Below are 23,306 nucleotides of genomic sequence, written 5' to 3' on the forward strand. Positions count from 1 at the left end.
ACTAAACTGATAAAAGACTAAAATAGTTTTTATATTTTTTTCACTTAAAACACTGCTGATTCTTTTTATTTATTTTTATTTTATTTTATTTTTTCTTTTTTGAGACGGAGTCTCGCTCTATCACCAGGCTAGAGTGCAGTGGCACGATCTCGGCTCACTGCAACTTCCACCTCCCAGGTTCAAGTGATTCTTCTGCTTCAGCCAGCCTCCCGAGTAGCTGAGACTACAAGCATGTGCCACCACACCTGGCTAATTTTTGTATTTTTAGTAGAGATGGGGTTTCACCATGTTGGCCAGGATAGTCTCGATCTCTTGACCTCATGATCCACCTGCCTCGGCCTCCCAAAGTGCTGGGATTACAAGCATGAGGCACCGTGCCCAGCCTTTTTTTTTTTTATACTCAAGAATATTTTTTCTTTTCAGCAATTTATAGCTGACAACAATTTGGTACAATATACCTTTGTAAAAAAAAAAAAAAAAAAAACCTGATTTTCTTTGTCTATCCGATTTATCCAGTTTAGAAATAATTTGTGAGTATTCTTAATTTATTATAATTATTTACATAAGTTCAATAAAAATCTGTTTTCTTATGTAACAGGACACAATGAAAGACACTAGTTATTTAATGAAGGATTTGACCGGAACAGAATATATTCCAATAAGACTGAACTGCTTTGAGGAATCAAGGTTGACTTTATAGAGTAAATAAAAAGCCTCTTTATAAGGCTGGGTTGGTACCTTGTCTACACAGTTCTTTTACAAGGTTCCTGACCTGTGATAAGTAAAAAAAAAAAAAAAAAAAAAAAAAAGTCACTTTCTGATAGGCCCAGAAACCGAGTTATTTGGGGATCCACCCCCCTCCCAAAAAAGAAATTTATCCAGGTATTACAGACAGCCTGATGATAAATCCCTGGCTTGGCTTCCAAGCCTTGAGAGACTTTTAAAAGTCTAATCCGAGATTCCTTGTAAAATTTTTCCAACAAAACCAATTTAAAAAGAATCTATATGGCCAATCACTATTCATACTACATTTTATACAAATAATCAGGCCAAGTGTAGTAAAACTGTAACTTATTTTACAAATAAACTGGTCCTGCTATGATTTTTCTTTAGTAAAAATGGGGGGCTAGAAAAAAATTGTTTAAAATAAACTAAAACATACCTGTTATTATATTCCAGCCTTAATCATTCTTTTTGAGTTTTTATTATTTTCCTACAATTCAGACTAAATCCTAAATTCTTTCCTGGCTATAAGTCTCCCAACTAATGTTTCCAAATTTTTTCTACTTTCTGACTAAAAATTACTAAAATTAATACTGCTTTTGCCTAAAGCCCTATAAGCTAAAGGTAGACAACTTGATAAAAACTTCTTTTAAAAATCATAATAACAACTTAATATACAAACAGCCTTTGAGCTTGACAATGTGTAGACTACTCAAAATTTCCCTTGAATGCCTGATATAAACTACAGACAAAAAAAAATCTGTCAGATTGTTACTATCTGCTCTCACTTCATCTAAAGATGCTTCAAGCCTAACATCTAAAAATCTTCTCAATGGGCTGCCTCTTACACTCAAAACCTAAGTTTATAGTTTTTTTCTAACCATTAACTTTTGTTTTACTTTTGTTTCCATAAAAATGCCTCTTATTCAATATCTGTCTGATTGCTAAAATCATAAAGAAACCCAACTTTGGTAAAACCCCATCTACAAGACCATTGCCTGAAATAAGATGCAACTATTAACTGTTTAACTTGACTGCTCTGTTCTCAAGACTAAGAGACTGCTTCAATTAAATGGCTTATACAACAATCCACCAACCCAATTACTGGCCTGTGAAATTTATTGGGGAAGTTTTAGGCCAGAGAAGGTTGGAAAACAGAAAACAACATTCAAAAACGGCCTCAGAAACAGCCTCAGGAAAAAAAAAAAAAAAATGTTTTCTCTGACCTTCTCCTACCCTCCTGCCTCCTGTTGTTCAGCCCCATTCTCCCCCAGGGCTGGCCATACAAACTTGAATCCCTCTTCCACAAGCCAGGATAAAAATCAGAACCTCTTTTCCTCAAAGCCAGCCATAAAACCTAAAAATTTGACTCTAGCTTTTCTTCTGCCTTTTTGTACAAAAACTGGCAATAAAAAATTATCTGACCCCCTTTCCAGAGAGGGTCCTGTCCCATATCCAGAAGGAAGAAACACATGCTCTGAAAAACCAAGACAAATCTAGACCAAGAGGCCTTGCTAGATTGCTCTACTCCATCTATTAACATTAGATAATACCCTATTTTTCCAAACATATTTCTATGCAGCTATCCATACTTTCTTGAACCTAAGCATAAAAATGGACAATTTTTTCTATATCTTTGGGTCTTCATTCCAAAGGATCCTGTTTACACATTAATAAATTTTGAATGCTTTTTCTCCAGTTAATCTGACATTTATGAGTTCATTTCTCAGTAAACCTTCAGAAGGACAAAGTGAAAATTTTCCCTTGGCCCCTGTTCCCTCAAGGCTCATTCCTTAAACCATTAACTCTTGGCTTTGCTGCATGTTTCCACACAAGATACTTGTTTAATAAAGAAACGACACTTCACTTCTAGCCCTGCAGATCATCCTGCACTCCTCAGCCTCACCAGCCTTCTTCCCACTTAAACCCAGGGCCTAAAAGGAGCTTCGCTTAAACAAAATGTTTAATACATTTTGAAGGAAAAATACGGTTTTGATTTAAGAAATACATAGATGGTAGCTTTTGAGATAGACATTTTAAAATATTAAATTTAAGAGGAAAACAGAGCAAAGAATCACAAAGGGCTGTTTTAGTGGAAGTTGAAGATAAGGGAATCATGTCCATGGACCCAGGCCAGATATAGCTCTCAAGGATTTCTCAAAACCATTTACCTCTCACTTTTCATTGCTACCTCCACAGCCTCAGTTTAGGCCCTAGTTATCTTTGGCAGACACTACAATCATTGATTCATAATTGGGCTCACTGTAATCAGTCATAGCCTCTAGTTCATTTTCCACAAAGAAATCAATACTTAAAATGCTAACCTGCCCATCTGAATGGTTATACCTTAATTACACCACAAGGTACAAAGTAAAAAATATAAATCAATACTACTCAAAGCGCTAGCCCGAAATTGTTTGTTGTAAATCAATGATTAGCAAAGCACAGAAATGAAGTAAGCATTTAGAATCCTTTCTAGCAATTTGAAATTGCCTTGATATCCATGTATGTAATTTTATATTTTATAAACATATCCATCCACATATTTGAAATTAAAAGATAATAATAAAGTAAATTGTCCCCTCACTATACATAGTTGAGAAGTCTTATTCTGACTGTCTTAGCATGACATACAAAGTCAGCATCTGCCACTTGTCAGTCTCTGCAACTGTGCCTTCTGCCTTCTCCAAGCTAGAATTTTATCCAGTAATTTCAACCCACTTGTTGTTCACTACACCCATCAGTAAACCATAGCACGGGGCTGTATCGTATGGTGGTTGAGGATATGGACTCTGGAGTCAGACAGCAGGGTTCCAAATCTCTCCTCTATAATTTACTGTCTATGTGGCCTTAGGTAATTCACTTAAACATTCTGTGCTTCAATTTCTTCATACATAAAACTGGGATAGTAATAGCTGCCTCATATGTTTGTGGGACACATGAAATGGTTTCATGCATCACCTAAAATAGTACCTAAAATAAATGTAAAGATCGTTGTAGTTTTTATTATTTTAGTTTCCATTCCTTGATAGTGTCTTTTCTCTGCCTTACTTGCCTTCCTCTAACTTTGCATCTGGCTAGTAAGCAGCTTTAAAGACAAATTACAGTTTTTCTTCTCCAGGAGGCGTTCCTTGATTTTCCCAGGCTGATTTATGTGTTCACTCTGTGCTACCTCATCACCCTGAACCGATGCCTCTATCATGGCATCTATCACATGATATAAGGACCTCTTTATGTGTTTGTTTCTTCTACTTTGTTTGTTAAGTCTTGATGAAGACTTAACACCTATGAAATGCTTAATACATATTAACAGACCCCATAAACATACATATTTAACAGATCCCATTTTGATCCTTAGAAAGATCCACGTTCACACCATCTTACCATTTCAACTGGGCATTGCTTCCTGGAAGAAAATCTGGATGGGAAGAAATAGCTTTAGTGCCCAGAGTAAGATAAATGGGGATTGCAGCCTCTTGGATTGCCCTCCCTGCACTTAGCATTGGCCTTGAGACTTGCAACATTATATATACCAATCCCAAAGAAACTAGCCCAGGTAAAGGCTATGTACAGCAAGACCCATGCCATAAAAATATGTCCCTTCCTCATCTGATTCTTTTATACTGTTCATAATACAAACAGTGATGAGAAGAGATTTACAGTTTTCTTCATAGTTAATCTATTTTCTACTTATTATGCTTCTGACTATAAGCACAATTATTTGAGGAAGCAAAGAAATGCTCCAAATTTTAAATTAAACTAAAAATGAGTTGTGCATTGACAATGGTTATAGCATTCTCTAATTAATTAGACTTAAAGGTGACACCATTTTCAAAAATCTCCGATTGTCAATATAAAATAGCTAAAACCCCAATTATCAATGACCATGTGAAAAAAAACTGGTACTCAAATACCATTAACAGCCATAATGAAATCTCAAATAATAGTGCTACTGTAAGCCTCTTCATAATCTTTATTAAATAGAGCCTAAAAGGAAAAGAAAGATTTGTCTGGGCACAAGTTTCTCAGACAATGGCTAAAGAGCATGCAAATTACCTCAATAGGTCAAAAACTATAAGGAAATCAGGCCTCTGAGGAAAAAATAAAATGAAAAATACAATCAGGTGAATTGATAGGTACTTTTAGTTATCCAGCATAAAGGAGAAAAGCAGGGATACCTGAAAAATTTTAAATTGCAAACAATCTAAAATATTACAGCAAATTATTTCAAGTTTTCTCATATGACTAATCTACTTTTACAAGGCATGAAAAAAATAATACCTACCTGTTTGAGCTTAAGCACTTTTTCATGGTCCTATTCAGTATATAAGTATGTGCAGGAGCTGTAAGAACAAAAGTGCGAGGAGAAAGGATGAAGAAAGCTGGAGGCTGACTGAGCCACTGAATACTGAAGCTTACAGGCACTTTCTTGTCAAAATGCTCACAGATTCAAGGCCCCATGTACAAGGCAAGAAAAAGCACTAGAATTTTAATAATCACTTCTAAAAGAGTATTAATATGATGCATGCTTTTAGAAAACAGGCTTTTTAAATTGCTACTTTATTGAGCAATTTCCATAAAAGATTTCATTATGTTAATTTAAAGATGCGAACAGCAAAAACTGAGAGTAAAATAATTTTAACTTCTCATTTTGTAACATATGGTGTTAAAAAGTGAAGCAGTCAAAAGGAAAGACATCTGAATAATAGGAAAATCTTACAGGTGGTATTTAAGTCAGAAATTTTTCTTTTCTATCTTTATTTAGGGATATTTATTAAACTCCTTCCAGGGCAGCAGCACTGAAAGAGATTTTGTCTTACACATCCTTGCAAACATCTAGTGCAAATGTTAAAAACTTGTGCTTCTGGATAATCATACCTCCAGGGTTTTAGCATTGTGTGGATCTGTGTGAATTATTTTGCAAATGCAAATAATGTATCATCTAGAGAAACAGGAATTCAGTAGTTGGAATTTGATGAGATCAAAAGGATAAAAGTGTTTACTTTATAAACTAAATGTTGAAAAGTTTCAGGTAAAGAGACATGCTTTTTATAAAATTAGTTTAGCAACCCTAATATCAGTAAGAAACAATACAATACCAACAACATGGATGTGCAAAAGGTCATCATTTGTAAGATAAATGATATCCGACATGGTGAAAAAGGAAAGTTATGTCAACTGAAACAAGAATGAATACAAATCAGGTCATTCCTGGCTAAGAGTGTCATCAAAACCTTCGTAAAGAAAGAATGGTAAGAACAAGGCCAGCACCAGCACCAGCTCATTCTCTTCTCACTTAAAAAACAAAACAAAACAAAACAAAAAACAAGAAAAACCCACCATGGTAACCCCTAAAAATCAATAGACCTAATGTGCTATTTTTAGCAGTTTAAGCATTTTGCTACTGACAGACCTTTACGGTTCTTCTTGTTGTTTTGCCACTGTACTCAGCAGGACATTTATCATCCTTGTATATATACACTGAAGTCATTTTACTTTGGAATGTACACATCTGATTCCCAAAAGTGGTTCACATGGTATGTGAGCTATTCTTGCTCTTTTTTATCCTGAACATATGTGTGTGGGCTAGGAGGAATCAAAATAATTAAATTAGTAATGACTTGGTTGTTATTAGGAGAGTTCAGCATCTTCATGAAGTACATTTCCAGAAAAGCATTTAATTCAATAATTTGGTTTACTTAGTGGACCTCTCCTTATTAAAATGGTGAGTGTAATTTCACAAAACAAATAAAAAAGAAAAGAAAAGAAAAAGAAAGAAAGAAATTGACCAGGTCAAGGTGCAAGGGTAACAGTTATAAATATGGCACATACATTTTAGAATGTCATAGAGAAATTTTCATAAGCTGCCTTCTTTCTTATTCTATTCTCATTTTTCTTCTCTTCCCCAGACTTACCCCATGTGCCAGTCATATTTTGTTTGTTTAAAGCCACTACAGTTTAATGAAATATCACACTTTTTCACAAGCTCACTTAGGCTGTGAACAAACTATTTCCTCTGCTGGAACATTCACCTTATACTACCCCTGCTCCATTCCCACCAGATAAACTCTTCCTTCAGCCTTGAAAACTAGGTTTCATGTCACTCTGGTAGGGTAAAGTCCCCCTCCTGGATACGCGTACTTGAATAAAGCTCCATCTTTTAGATAACACATTATCACACTCTATTGTAATGCCTTGTCTGTCTCCCTCATTGCAATGTGACTTTTTGAAGGCAGAGCTGTCTTTTGTCTCTGATAACTTAGTACTTATTATAGTGCAGACTTTCAGATTTATTTTTTTTTACTTAACTGGATGAAAGAGTAATATAGAAAGAAAGAGGGCCACGAACATTAACTATTTAGGCACCTACATTTAACTGACATGTAGAGAAAAAAAAAAAGCCTAGTGAGTTGCCCGAAAAAGAAGTATTTAAAGAAGTAAATAGAGAAAGAGGCAATAGATCTGTGGGTATGAGAGTTTGAAAAGGAGAGGAGAAAACATTGTCAAATGCTATAGAAAAAGGTTGAAAGAAAGAGAAAGGAAAAGGAGAAATACTAAAGAAAGCCTGAAGTGAGGACACAATATATTTAATAGCTTTAGTTGGCTATGAAGGCTAAAGGAATAGGTGTTAGCAACTCCTGTGTCTTGGGACTGGAGAATCAACTAAAAGAGTTTTTAGAAAGACAATTAAGGGGTAAGGATGGGGCATCTGAACTTGAATAGATGGAGATAAACTGAAATAGAGGCTGAGAAACAATAAGAAGAGGTGCAAAATAGGGACACTACAATAATGACAAGCAAAGTCTGTGTTCCCACCTTGCCCATATACTCCACATCACCGCAGCCCGCCACCTCCCCACCCTGCTTTACCCTTAGGTAATGGGTATTCCAACAAATTCAAGCTTCAATCTGCCTGGCAGTATGTCTAGTCACATTCCATGTAAATGGAGATTTCTATCCCAACAAAAGTTTTTTTCATCATTATTACTATTTAGAAAGCCCAGATTTCTATCCCAACAAAAATTTTATTCATCATCATTACTATTTAGAAAGCCCAGATTCACTTGTTATAAAAAAGAAAAATTAATAATAACAATAAAGTACAATCTGCCACGGTAGCTTCATTTGTTATGCTATGCTTAGAAAAACAGAGATGTTTATGAAGAGCTACTTGTAAGATAAATTTATGTTAAACACTTCATTTATTTATTCATATGTCAAAAATTATACACATAGCTGCAAAAAAATAGCTTATACAGGAAATGAGACCAACTAGTAGGCTTTTTTTAAAATGTGACAGAATTATAACCTCCCTGAAGGTGATAAGAAGCGGAAAAATCACAACATAAAGAGAAAATCATCACAGGAAGTGATCCCTGATAAGAAAATCGGTTCTGTAAAGTATAAAATTGCTGTTTTTAATTTTTAAATTTCATGTTTTATAGAGAAGGAATGTCTTATATAGAAATGCAGCTACTTAAAAATTGGAGTACTTCTATCTATGATATAGAAAACGGTATTGATATATTTTCCTTTACTGCAAATGGTAATTACCAGAGCTTTCCTGCTAAAGACCAGTACATTATCATTAAAATAATCATAGCTTTGTTATAATTTATATTGTTTTGTTTAATTTACAAATTAATAATTATGTAATATGCTCACTTTTTTTTAGTAAATTATAAATTTGGTTGCTGAATAAAAATATCGGCAAAAACCATTCTATTGCTCTCCAAAAGCTATAGCCTAATGCAGTTCTTGGCATGCTTCCCATATTTTCTTATGTACCACAGCTCAAATTTTTGTCTAATTCTTAAGACTTACAATTAGGAAGAAGAATGAAATCAAATGATAAACTAAAATAGATGTTTTCTACTGTGGTTTTTAACTTCCTCTGACTCATGCTTTTTCTACTTTAGAAAATGATGTGCTTCTTAGAATGAGCATAAGTCAGAGAGCATCATTAAACTTCTAATAAACCCTACACACCACCACCTAGGATTTAAATTACTTACCTAATGGTGAAAGCTTTCATATATCATCCCCAGTCTCTTGAACATTTGGAGTTTCCTTCATTTTCTGTAGAACAATTTGTTCCTCCTAAGTACAGAATAGCTTGGTGTGACTTGATCACTTAACATATATGGTAGAAAATGTTAAACATGAAATGTATTTTATATTTAGTACTATAAATACTATACTATTAATACAAATTAACTGGCATCTTTGGATTCAATGTCTTAATAGTATACCTGTGAAAAAGATCTTGTGATTAAAGACCAAATAATAATAATAATTTCTCTGGAATTATCAAGCCATGAAAACACATTGCAAAGCAATCCAGATTCAAATATTTATGTTTGGAAATTATTTTATGTTTGTTTCATGCCCTCTCAATTTGCTAACTAGGAGAGAATTCAGAAAATAAATTTTAAGACAAACATTCTATGATACATTAGGCATTTTTTAAGTTGACTAGCTATGTAATAGTTTTATTATTCTCTAAAGCATATTTGCCAGTTTTATCACCATTCTTATAAGATTTTCATAACCAATATCTTCTCTTTTTAGCTTGGGAGAGTTTTAGAATTGTGCTCCCTTAAAAGAGAATGAGAAAAAGATCATTTTGCTCTCTTTTTAATCTCCAGGTTTAAATGTTGCTTGAAATGGTCAATTTTCTCACTGTCAACACATTATATATTAGAGATAGTTTCTTGGAATCAAAGAAAACAGAGAATCTCAGAGAGAATTATCATAAAGTTTCCCTATACATTTTGTCTGGCAGAGAACAGGCCACAATGTATATAGAGCAATAACTCTCTTCCCTTTGAGAAATAAGCTGCTACTGAAGAGTAGCAATGCCAAATTCTCATGGAGTTTTACTAAAATAATTTGTATTGTAGAACTACTGGAACTACTGGAAATAAAAATGTGCTGACCTCTCCCCATTCCTGGTCTGTTCACATAATTTAATTTAGAGAAAGGAGAACCATTCAGTGAGGTAACGATTAAATGAAATCGAAGTTTAAGGAAGTTATACTTTCCTCACTGTGATTGAGACATAGAAATTGTGATGGTTAATACTGAGTGTAAACTTGATTGTATTGAAGGATGCAAAGTATTGTTTCTGGGTGTGTCTGTGAGGGTGTTGCCAAAGGAGATTAACATTTGAATCAGTTGACTGGGTGAGGCCGACCCACCCTCAATCTGGGTGGGCACCATCTAATCCTCCGCCAGCATGGCTAGAAAAAAGCAGGCAGGAGAAGATGGAAGAGCAGACTTTCTGAGGCTTCTGGCCTTCAGCTTTCTCCCATGCTGGATTTTTACTGTCCTCAAACATCAGACTCTCAGTTCTTCACCTTTTGGACTCTTGGACTTACACCAGTGGTTTGCAAGGGGCTCTTGGGCCTTCAGCCACAGACTGAAGGCTGCACTGTAGATTTCCTGACTTTTGTGGTTTGGGGACTTGGACTGGTCCACCGCTGGCTTCCTGGCTCCTTAACCTGCAGACAGCCTATTGTGGGACTTTACCTTTGTGATCATGTGAGTCAACTGTCCTTAATAAACTCCCTTTCATATATACATCTATCCTATTAGTTCTGTCTCTCTAGAGAACCCTGACTAATGCAGAAATCAAGGACAAAAGGAGTTTGGGTGAAAGAAGAAAGTTTTGGTTGAAATAATTTTAATAAACTAGAATTAAGGTTAAAGAGATCTTGAGCTCTGTCATCATTAACTTCTGTGTGAAATAGTGAAGAAAAAGTGAGAAAGCAAGGTAAATAGGAAAGAGATGACTGAAAATGGGAAAAACTGATCATTTGCGCTTTTTTTCTTTCTCTAAATAATTTTTAAAATGAAGAAACTCACAAGGGCAAATAGAACTAGAGATAAATATTCTCCGGTAAGAGTTGTCATCAAAGGTTTGGACTTGTCAAAGGGCAGACAGATAGAAGTAAATGACTTACAGTACAGAGAAAGTTGAGAGTTAAGTGCCTATTGAGGAGGAGGATGCCCAGGCTTTCCAGGCTACAGAAATCTTTCTGAAAGGCTTAGAATTTGAGGCACAGATGTCTTGGGAGCAGGAAGAGTGGGGGCCAGCCTCAGTTTAAAGTCTACATAGAGGTTAGGTTGCCTAGATTCCATCTCTCACCCAACACAGACAACTAAATAATCCTTTCCAACCAGGCAAGAGATGAGTGATTTATTCCCCCAGCAGAATAGAGCAGCAAGTTCCAAGTCTCAGAGACACTGGAAGAGAAATGCAAACCAAAGCTACAAACTGATTTAAGTGCATATCAGTTAGAACACCTAAAATTAAAAAGATTGGCAATACCAAGTATTGGTAAGGAAACTGAAACTCTCATGCATTGCTGAAAATGTAAATGTACAGGCACCTTGGGAAACACTTTAACAGTTTCCTATATGTTTAAACATACATCTGTCTTTTGATCCAGCAATTCTACTCCTAAATATTTACCCAAGAGAAGTGAAAACATACATTCACTCAAATATTTGCACAAGAATATTTATAACAGCTTTACTCATAATAGCCCAAACTGGAAACAACTCAGATGTCCAACAGCAATTGAATTGATAAACAAATTATGATTTAATAACATAATGCAATTTTACTTAGTAATAGAAGGGAGTAGATTACTTATACAACAGCATGGATGGATCTTAAAATTACTTTGCTGAAAATATATGGCAAACACAAAACGGTATATATTACATGATTTCATGTATATGAAAACCCAGAAAAGGCAAGACATCTATAGAGACAGAAAGCAGATATTTGGGGTTGCCTCTGGCAGGGTTTCAGATGGGGATTGACTACAGATTGGCATTAAAGAACTTTCTGTGGTAATTAAATACTGATTGTGTTAGTGGTTATATAAACATATATGTTTGTCACAAAAACTAAGCTGTGCTTAATATAAGTGCATTATATTATCCATAAATAATACTTTTAGAATGTTGATTTTAAAAAATAGATCAAAGTAAGTTGCAGTGTGTATTGTTTTATTTAACATTTAAATATTTGCTTTGTAACAGAGAAGATGTAAATGCATTTGAAGATTGAAGGAAAGATTCTACTGTATTAATAAAAACATGTTGATATGAGCAAAAGAAGGAAAAATTGATGAAGCATCATTCTGGAGTTGATGGGAAGGTTCAAAATTATAAGTAGAGGGGCTAGCCCTATAATGGTAACCACCATAGTAACCATTCACTTTGTTAAAGACTCTGTTAAAGATTTATATAAATTGTCTCAATTTATCATCACAATAATCTTATGATGCAGGCAGTATGATTCCCACTTTACAGATGACAAACTTAGGATTCATAAAGATTAATAGAATCCTCAAGGTAGCACAACTACTCAGTGGTAAAACTGGGATTTCAGTTAATGTCTTAGAGCATTTATTTTAGAAAAGTTATAATTGTAAACTCTCTGTCTCTTTGAAATATACATAAATCTTTTCTAAAGCTAAATAAACTTGTCAGCTTTAGGACCAAGGAATGTCTTTCTCAAGGACCTAGGAAGCATGTTTTTGAAATGTAATCACCAAAGAAGATAGGAACCCTACCTCTCACCTTCTGCCTAAGTTTATTGAGTACCTTGCTCCAAGCACCAAAGGTACCTATTGTCATAAAGATAGGAGAAGTTTATTTTTCCTTTGGATACAACCAATTTATGAACACATATGGTCCCCCCAGTTGTGAGGTGAACTTAAGATAAACAATGTGTGATAAATGGTGCTGTCCAGGCCTCTTGTGGACTAATAATATTGTTTGTCTTGAGAAAATGTATATATAATGGTCTGCATCTGCTTAGTTATATAAAAGACAGCTATTTTTTCTGTCTTCAACCTCTTTGCCAATTGCTCATGATGTTCATCACACTCTGGTTTAATGTTTATTCAATAATAAAATTGTTTCTCTTCTACCATTCTAAAGAGCTTTTCTGGATTAGGAAGAGATTTTGGTTTTAATTATATCCCCCTAACAAAGATTCATAGCTAATTCCATGTTTTTCACATCTGAAGGCTAGTTTTCAAAAATTTATTTATGGTTTTCCTGAATTTCTAGTTAGCTAAAGCAAGCACTACAAGTTAAACTTACTCTCCCAGAGCAATGGAGAACAGATGGAATGATCTTTTTTTAAGTGAAATGTTTGACATTTCTGCTCATTTTATAGAAACCAGGTGATACATAAGCCTGCAACTCACTATCTGGCATTCATCTGACATACCTTCTTCAATACCCACACTCATCGTGCTATTGTATTTGTACCAAATGTTTAACCACCATTCACTTTTCCTTAATTTCTCTCTTAAATGTCAACACAATGAAGAATGAACCTGCACAATCCGTTAAAGAACAAAGCTATGTAAAACATTGCTAATAAGTTACTTGATGTCTGCAATCAACTGCTTCCTTGCCTCTAACTCATTTCGTATGTAGATTGTATCCACTTTCTGTTGATGAATTAGCAGCTTTTACAAGTGAATGGGCAGAAAAGAGAAGCTAAATTGGCTAATAGACACACACACAGTTAGAAAAGTCAATGTATTTTGTGCAGTGAAGAGATTTCTTTACAATTCAAGCTAACGAACTAAATTATACATATTAACGTAATGTAATATTTGTTACTGGATTGTTATCCATTTAAATATGCAAAACCTACACTTTCTCAATGCTCTGTTTCTAAAAAACTCTGCCCTATTGGCTCGATTCAATTAAGCAGTGGCCATCAGCGGCACCTTTAATAAACACTTTTGGTTTCTTTATTGCATAGTGACATGTATTGACATTATAAAGATCAGGGGCCAGGTGCAGTGGCTTACACCTGTAATCCCAGCACTTTGGGAGGCCAAGGCAGGCAGATCACCTGAGGTCAGGAGTTCAAAACCAGCTTGGCCAACATGGCAAAACCCTGTCTCTACTAAAAATACAAAAATTAGCCGGGCGTGTTGATGGGTGCCTGTAATCCCAGCTACTCGAGGCTGAGGCAGGAGAATCACTTGAACCAGGAGGCAGAGGTTGCGGTGAGCCAAGATTGTGCCACTGCACTCCAGCCTGGGTGACAGAGAAAGACCCCATCTCAAAAAAAAAAAAAAAGAAAAGAAAAGAAAAGAAAAGAAAAAAAAGCTTATCGGAACCACAGATATATGAAGATGGCATTATCTATAAGTCCAAATTCTAACTTTTATTCAGGCCCCAAGAAATGACTCTTGGCTTTGGATTCATATCAGTAACATCTAACAATAGGAAATAAGAAATACATATAAAATATTTGGTCCAGTAGTAGTTATACCTGGACATTAGGAGTTGCCATTCTACCTGCACAGGAAGAGCCTGCCTTATTGAGTTGCAGTCACCAGTCTTTCTGGCAACATAAAATCAGTAACCTCATGGGTCAGTTAGAACCAACTCAACATTGTACTTCCTATGGAAAAGAGGATGAGCCAAAATATGTGACAGCTCTATGTCAGCTTTTCACATTATTAAAATACATGATTCCTCTCCTTTCACACTCTGAAAGAAATGAGAGAGATGTGGAGTTGTCAGATATTTGGGACTTAGCCATTCATTAAACAAGACGTGTTGTATTAAATCAGTGATTTTGCCTGCCTGAAATGACCTAGAGTCTAAACAACCTCCCAGTAATGTAACAGCTATCACTTTTCTATATCTATTTAACATGAAAGTCTAATAATTATCATTATAACTATTATCTGCACTCAGGACTTTCCTGTCTCGTGTGTCTTCGTGTGTGTGTGTGTGTGTGTGTGTGTGTGTGTATGTGTGTGTGTATTTTCATTCCCTATGTTTAAAAGTTCACTTTCAAAATTTGCAAGAAAATTGTCCCACGTCTCAGCAAAGATAAACCATTGTATCTGTTTTTAAAAACACTATACAAAGCAGAAAACTGTCTTTGGTGAAGAAATAACTCATTGTTGTTTTTGCTCTTGATTCATTAATCATTTACTTGGATTTCCAAGAGCAAACGAGTGGATGCCCTCTACCAAGAATAAATAAAAGATGTTGGCAAAGCTACCTGTCATATAGTTATAATGTGGACAAAGACTGAATATTAAAAATATACTTTGTAAAATTAAGATATGATCTGCATATTTCCAATTGTGCTGTCTTCCAATATATCTTCAAAAACTGTATTTTAAAATTCATAGCCAAACATAAGCATGTCAAAACTAAATCTTCCTTTTAGTACATAAAAAACTAATATACTATTGGGAAAGAAAAAACAATCAGGCTAACTTAACCAGTACTTTTTTTCCTCTACTAATAGTGATAGAGGTAGGAGGCAGAGAAATTCAAGGCAGACAGGGGTGGGTCCCCAGCAAAACGCCGCCTTCAAGCCAAAACACCTGAAACCCATGGCCCAAAGTGAGAACTTCCATCCCTGTGTGCCTGCCCTTTCCCAGTTGGTTCTTTCTGAATAATGTCTTTTTACAAATAAAATGTTGTCTTTTCCAAAACTACCTATGGCCCACTCTGCCCCCCTCGCCACCCCCAACCCCCCACATCCTGTGCCTATAAAGACCTCAGACTCAGCCAATAGAGGAGAGAAGCTACTGGACACTAGGGAGAGGTGACTTGACTTCAGAGATGGCAGCTAGACGTCGAAAAGAGGCAACTTGACTTTGGAAGAGAGAGGCAGAGAGGAGGCTTGACTTTAGGAGAGCGTGACCTATCCTTCCTATCTCCTTTCCAGCTCCCCTCTCCACTGAGAGCCACTTTCATCACTCAATAAAATTATCCTCATTCACCATCCTTCAATTTATCTGCATGACCTCATTCCTCTTGGGCACCAGACAAGAATTCAAGGTGCACCAAGCGCAAGTACGCAATAAGGCTGTCACAGTGGCCCTTTGCCCTTGCTGGCAGAGGGCAGCCTCCCCATGTGATGAGAAAAGGGCCCACTGAGCTGATAACACATTGCTGTCCATGGGCAGCGGAGCTAAGGGAACATTGTAACATGCCCTCTGGGGCCTTGGGGTCACCAGGCACCCCCACCCGGATGATGCTGCGGGGCCTGTATAGAGTTTGATCCTGCCAGCACTGAAGCAGTGGGCCAGTTCTTTCACTCATTCGCTCTGCTTCCCATATTGGTTCACCTGCACGCTGCCTCCCACGAGGGGTTGAGCAGGGCAGCTGAGTAAATGGGGCATCACTGCTGTGAGTTCCACAAAGGGGTCAAGAAAACATCCTGCATCAATAGGAATCATTCCTTTTCTTATCTTCTTTTACTCGCAATGAGTAAAAATCAGAATTTCTAATGATTTTTTTATATGTTCAACAACTTCACAGCAAGAATGAAAGACCCATTGGGTAGGGAGATTTTGGCTGTTTTCAAAGAGGAAAGGTGGGTTGTAGTGAAAGAATTACTGCCATGGCCTTCTCAGTGGCCTCCATGTGACAGCTCCCAGACATGTCACCATTAGTGATTCATGTGGGGGCCACAAAAACCTTTATGCATAAAACTATGCATGATCTTGCCAAGGAGACAAGAGTCCCAATGATTCTTTTCCTCTCATGTGAAAGTCTGTGTGCATTCAGTGTGGAGATGTGGGAATTATGTCCTATGCAGCTAATTTTCATCTAACAGTCACTGAAAATCTACTACATGCAAAGACGTCCATAGTCATTTCTGGACCACTAGAAAAGAAAGGTAAAGAAAACTATTATAATATGATATGATATGAGATTTGATAGACATAACACAGGTGTTGGTAACCTTCTCCGAAATTACATGATTTCTAGTCACTAGTCTCTACTCCGGAACCTGCTTTGATCCAAACAGGTACTTAGAATGTAGCAAATTTAACTCTCTTAGGTTCCATAACCAAACTGTCACCTTAAGAATGTGATTTCATAAAAGGCTATATCCATCTTTCTGCCAAAATTCATTGCCTGCATGCAAATGTAGTCACACCCTATTTACCACAAAAATATCATCAGAAATATAATACTAAAAATGTCATCCTGATGTTGCATATTTACTTCCATTAACACTTTCCATTTCAATTTTTTTCAACCTCAACCCAGGCTAATTCAAGCTGTGATCATGTAGGTTCTTACATCAGCAACATCTGTCACCAAAAATAAATATTCTGCAATCAAAACTTAACTGGCCTAGCAATTTGTTGGTGATGCATGAGGCAGAACCGAATTCAGCTTCATTCTTCCTCAGCTAAATTGACTTTCCAGCACTAAGAGTAGGAGAGATTTATGTGTTAGTAAATTAAGCAGAGCTACCCCAGGGAAAACAAAAGACACAAGTACATGCAAGCCCACAGTATTCTTTGATATTCAGTTTTGCTCCTATGCAATGTAATATATTTTAACAAGTTGGGAGACATAGATAAAATAAGAGACAATGCTCCTACTTAAAATAAACTTTGAATTTCAGATGTAAACTGTTTAACAGCTTAACATGTGATTTGTCATCTTATTAAATCAAGAAAGAACTGAATACTCTTACTAAACAGTGGTAAACATTAGTAATTATAAAATCTCTAGCATATTTTCTTTCCTTTAAATAAATAACGTTTTCTGCTCCTGTTGCATCATTTCAGTTTACAAAGCAATGTTATACATATTACTTTATTCAATCTTTAAAACAACACTTCCAGACTGTGGCTCTGGAATTATCATTCTTATTAAACAGATGGAAAACTGTAGCCTAGAAGTTAAATCAAGAAAACAAACCTAAGAACATGCAACAAGAGCCTGGAGAAAAATTAACACTGTCTCTTCTTATTCATACCACATACAGTTGATTCTTGTTAATCATGGTAACTGTGTATGTTATGGTTATATAAAATCACCACAAACACTGAATTAATGAATACTGAACCATTGGTTCTATGGGAAATGCAGAGTTAGGTTCCTGTGAGCCTGTGCTCACATTTTTATCAACTGACCAATATAGAATTTTGCTTTATGTATATTTCTGTTTAAAATCACATTCAGTATATATTGTTGATTCAGTAACATTGAACTTATTGCCAACAGCACTATAATTAATGCCTGAACGAAATTTACCTAGCACACCTACATTCTCCATAAGGCATGTCCCAGTCTTTTGCACTTAGAAACACTAGAGAGCACTTCAGAACTATGCTTGGGGACTATTAAACAACAAAATGATGAAAAAATACAAAAAAAAAAGAAAAAAAACACACACACACATATTAAATAAACTACCAAAACACCCACTTGTTTACCATAGGGGAACAGAAACAGGAAGGCAAAGTGTCTCTTTGTTCACCTTCAGCTGGAAACAAGTGCTTTGGGTGACTCAAATTTTTGGCCACTCTTTACATATATGTGCATGTCTGCAAATAACCAAGCATTGATTTTAGGGTTCCAAATAAATTTCAGTGAGTAGGTAAATTCACAATATACAGTTGATCCTCATTATCTGTGGAAGATAAATAACATATCTATCTTATGAAGATGTTTATATATTCATCTTAAATGACAAATTTAGAGAAAGAAAAGGGAAAAATACATTTACCTGTCTATACTCTTAATGTTAACAGCAATGTTACAGTGATAATTGAAAATACGTTGGAATATAGATGAAGGGTGTGACTGCCCATGAAGATGTTGTACATGTTTAACCCTTCTCTTGACATTTGACTGTTTTATGCTGAGGGAAACCTGGAGATGAAGGGAATAATAATAGATGTAGGGAGAGGGAGGAGTTTGAATTTGGATTTACCCAAGCTGAACATTGACTAAACTGATTCTGAACAGATTCTAAAGAAAATAATTATATATTAGTCTGGGTTCTCCAGAGAAAGAACCAATAGTTCTTTAAACAATATATCTGTATATTTATAATAGAATATATATTTCATAAATATCTTTATCTAGATAGATATAGAGTAATGTATCACTTAATGAAGATATATTCTGAGAAATGCATCATTAGGCAATTTTGTCATTGTGCAAACATCATAGAGTGCACACACACAAACCTAGACAGTGCAGCCTACTACACCCTTTGACCATATGGTATAGCCTATTGTCCCCAGGCCACAAACCTGAGCAGCATGTTACTGTACTGGATACTGTAGTCAATTCTAACATAATGGTAAATATTTGTATATCTAAACAAAGGAAAAGTGCAATAAAATATGGTACAAAAGATTTTTTTTAAGTACACCTGTATAGGGCACCTACCATGAATGTAGCTTGCAGGACTGAAAGTCAGTGAGTGAGTGGTGAGTGAATGTAAAGGCCTAGGACATTACTTTATACTACTGTAGACTTTATAAACACTTTACACTTAGTCTATACTGAACTTATTTTTTAAATAAAGTAATTGCACTATGATGACAGGTATGATGTCACTAGGTGATAGGAATTTTTCAGATCCTTTATAATCTTACAAGACCACCATTGTATATGCAGTCCCTCATTGAGATGTCATTATGAAGCATAAGACTTCATATCTATTAGATATATATTTATTGTTTCTAGATAAATGGATAGAGATTTGTTATACAAAATTGGCTTACACAATTACAAAGGCTGAGAAGTCCTAGATTGTGTAGTCAGCAAGCTGGAGATCCAGGAAAGCTGATAGCATAGTTCCAACCTGAGTCTGAAGGCCCAAGAACCATGAGATCTGGTGAAGTAAGTTCCAGTCCAAGTCTGAAAGCAGTAAAAGATCAAAGCCTTAGCTCAAAGGCAGTCAGAGGTGAGGAAATTTTTCCTACCTGGCAGCATCAGCCTTTTTGCTCTATTCAGGCATTGACTGGATGAAGCCCACCCCAGTTTCATGGGGAGGGCAGTCTGCTTTCCTTGTCCTGCTAATTCAGATGTTGGTCTCATCCTAAAACACTCTCACAGGCACACTCAGCATGATGTCTAACCCAATATCTGGGAATCCCATGGCCCAGTTAAGTTGACATACAAAATTAACCATCACTAGATTACATTCTCTTATTCAGAAACACGTGAAATACATTTAAAAACAAATCTACAGAGAATAGTAAACAAGAACGAATGGAGCAGAAAGGAAGAATGTAACTGACATATAGCTTTTGATGTTATTAGGTCAAGACCTTCACAAGCTGGACCTTCAGTTTGAATTGGTGTGCACAATTCATGTATCAGGAATAACAATTCACAACATAACACGTAATTACATTCCTTTTTCACTGGTCTTTTTTTTAAACCATGTTATTCTTTCTCTACATTGTCATGATTTTATCTTTTAAAATAGAAAAATCTTTTGGTCATACTCATTCACAGATTTCTTAGATTTTTATTCCATTTATGAACAAAAGAAAGAAATAACTTTGCAAACCTACTATGTTCAAGTCCTCAAAACCAAATCACATATAAAAGTTAAGGATATTACTAGCAGATTATCCTAAAGGATAGAATAACATTTTGGCTTTATCTCTTTTCATTCATCCAATCAAAAACCTAAAAAAAATTAATTATACATATACGTTTTTGATAATTAAGCAAAATATATACCAACTAATTTTTCTAGAGGGTTACGGTCAGTGTGGAGATGCTTCAGTGACTGTGAATTAGAAAGCCAGTCATCAGCCTCTAACTTGTCTTCTGCTGACCAAGGGCTATGGCTTTGACACTGAGGTGATCTTGCTCATCTCTGGATTTTGAAGACCTGGGACTACATATCTGCTAAATGCTTTTTTTGAATCAAAGTGAATTAAGAGGTAGGAACTACAAGAAAAGTCTGACTTTCTCCTCCACTAATGTAATTTCCACTTTAGGGACAATCGTAACCTACTTAGTGACCATGCTTTAGAAATCACACTTCCTGGGAATTTGAAAAGACACAAATAACAAAGAACCAAGAAGAAACATGTCACTTTCAGTGAAACTGTTGCTTGAGAAAATAGAGTTACACTAACCATGAAAAGTGAGACCTCAAAAGTGGGAAATTCTCTTTACCACCCCTGTCTCCAAGGACCCACAGGGAAGCTACAGAGAAAAGTAAAATAGCTGAATGTGGTACCTATTATGTCAAGAAAATGAAGAAATCATCCAGGAAATCATCTTATAAAATCGCAAGAACTGCAGTCTAAATAGACATTTAACAGTAGAAATCAAATGGAAATGTGTTCATATGGAAAGGTGCTAGAATGGTCAAAAATCAACCAATAAGCCTTGGGGTAATAAAGAAACAAGTCACTGTGAACAGTGTTGTCATGATTGATTTAAGACTTTGGCAGCATAACACATTCTATTTAAATACATTTTTTCCATAATTCTCTCTCTCTCAGACCTGTAACTTCCAGAATAAGTATTAACTACAAGGAAAAGATAAAAATTTCGTTGAGATGGTTTGCATTTTAATATGTTAATACTTTGGATAAGAAATATGAGTTAAACATAAAAAAAGTTTACCTATTCTTTTTAGGGGCCTCAGAAGCAAAAATAAATAGGTTTCCAAAAGAACAAATAAATACATGGGTTTTGTATTTAATCACATATGTAAGATTACACAGGACACAATAATAGACAGCTGCTTGTTCAGACTGATTTTTAAATAAATGTCCTCATTTCAGTACAAGCAAAATAAAGAGAACATTGATCAATGTTTGGCATTCCAGATTTTTCTTTATTAAAACATCAGCAAGTTACTAGTTCCCTATCTGGAAACTGTGTAAACAGAAATCCTTCCAGGAGCTTTAAATTTTTTTTCTATTACCAAACCTTAGAACATTTCTGTATAAACTCTCAAATTGTTTCTCAAAATTATTATTTTGGAAACAAGGTTCTTGTGATTTACTTAGCAATAATGACAGAGAACATTACAGATAGTAAAGTCATTGAAATTACAACAAAGTTTAGAACTGAAATGAAGATTCATTTTTTGAAAGCTAATGTGAAAGAAACTTACTACTAGACTGAAAAGCAAAGACTTCTGAAACAAAAAGCAATATTTAATGTAGCTTGTCTAAATGACCACGTGAAAACTATATATCAGGTTGTTGCAAAAGTTATTGCGTTTTTCACATTAAAAGTAATGGCAAAAACTGCAATTACTTTTGCACCAACCTAATATATACTAAGCAAAATGAAATCTAATTATGCAGGCTCCAGGATAGATCACTCATTATTGAACAATTGACTGTCAACTACTATCCAGGGAATTTTATAGACAATAGGGGTAGATTATAGAGACATATTCAACCCAATGGCAGGGACATTATATCATGCTTAAAAAAAGAGAGAGAGAGAAGTGCTTTCTCTCTTAGCTATAAAACAGCAAAAAAGAAATTCTAACAGAGATTAGTCATCATGTTCAATGAAATTAATGCAAAAATACTCAAAGACAATCTCCACCATTACTTCATTTTTCCTTCAGCCTACAAAATGAACAACGTCTACATTTTTAGGAAACGTCATGAAATTTTGCCCAATTATCTCATTCTATGTCTTCTCGTATGATTCCTTTTGTTGTCTATACCTCTTTTTAGTATCATCTACTGTTAGAAACAAACAACTAAAAAAGAAAGTTTCTTTTTTGCACAACTCTTTTGTTGATTAAATGTGGGTTAGCTAGTTTCAGTACCTCAATGGCAACTGGAGTCTGTTCCTATTTCACTATGTGTGCTTCAACAATCAGGGACACTATGGGCGTGTTAGAAAGTCATATGATTAACTAGCCTTGCATTCAACATACTTCAGAAGGCTCATGAAGCATGGTACTAACTAAGAGTCAGAAGTCCTTTGCCCCTGAAAATAACAATGTAATACAGGAACTGAAACAGGAAAAGTTCCCTAATCCCCATCACAAGGCGTGTGATGAGGTGTGGCTCACTTCTTTGGTGCCTCACTGCTAATACCCCTAGGGGGAGCATGCAAACAGGCAGCTCATAGGGAGCGCTGACCCCACAGCAGTGTCTAGGGTTGAGTGCTCGCAGCTCCCAAAGCCCCAGCGTGCGTGTGCTATAGTGCACTCTTTCAGCTTTGCTGTCTGCAGGTGGCATGTGTTAATCAGCTCTATTAGACCCTCAGCCTTATTGCAAGGACAGAGGGCTTTCTGTATCCCCTGTACTTGCCTTGGTGTACCGGAAAAATCAGATCACATGTGGACCTAGAGAATGAGTGCACGGTTTTATTGAATGGTGGAAGTGGCTCTCAGCAGATGGATGGGAGGCCAGAAGGGGAATGGAGTGGGAAGGTGGTCTTCCTCTAGGGTCGGGCCACCCAGTGGCCGGGCTATCCTCCGACCACACTTGGCCGAACTCCACATCGTGTCACTGTAGATGGCATGCCAGTGTCTGCTCATGTTTGTCGGTGTGTTCTTCTGCTGATGTGTTCCTCTCAACGTCCAGTCACTTGTGTCTGTGCCTGCTAAGGTCTCGGAGTTTTTATAGGCACAGGATGGGGGCATAGCAGGCCAGGGTCATCTCGGCAAATGCAACATTTGGGTGCAAAAACAGGAGTGCCTGTCCTCAACTAGGACTATGGGCACAGGCCCGAGGATGGAGCCCTCACCAAGAACCCTGCCCTTCTCCCAGCACTTCCCAGCCCCTCTCCCTTATCATTTC

At 36.0% G+C, this 23,306-nt stretch overlaps 1 long non-coding RNA gene across 1 annotated transcript in view; it reads right to left on the minus strand.

Moving 5' to 3' along the window:
- LOC107974383 (uncharacterized) overlaps positions 1-23,306 on the minus strand; it is a 162,067-nt gene that overhangs the window by 108,802 nt on the left and 29,959 nt on the right. Inside the window, exons 2-4 of the long non-coding RNA XR_001717096.3 lie at positions 19,284-19,419; positions 8,739-8,823; positions 5,009-5,066 (exon numbers count right to left, since the gene is read on the minus strand). This is a non-coding gene — a long non-coding RNA (uncharacterized LOC107974383). The remainder of the gene's footprint in view (positions 1-5,008; positions 5,067-8,738; positions 8,824-19,283; positions 19,420-23,306) is intronic.

This window comes from Pan troglodytes, chromosome 3 (genome assembly GCF_028858775.2).
Source record: "Pan troglodytes isolate AG18354 chromosome 3, NHGRI_mPanTro3-v2.0_pri, whole genome shotgun sequence".
NCBI classification, from domain to species: Eukaryota; Metazoa; Chordata; class Mammalia; order Primates; family Hominidae; genus Pan; species Pan troglodytes.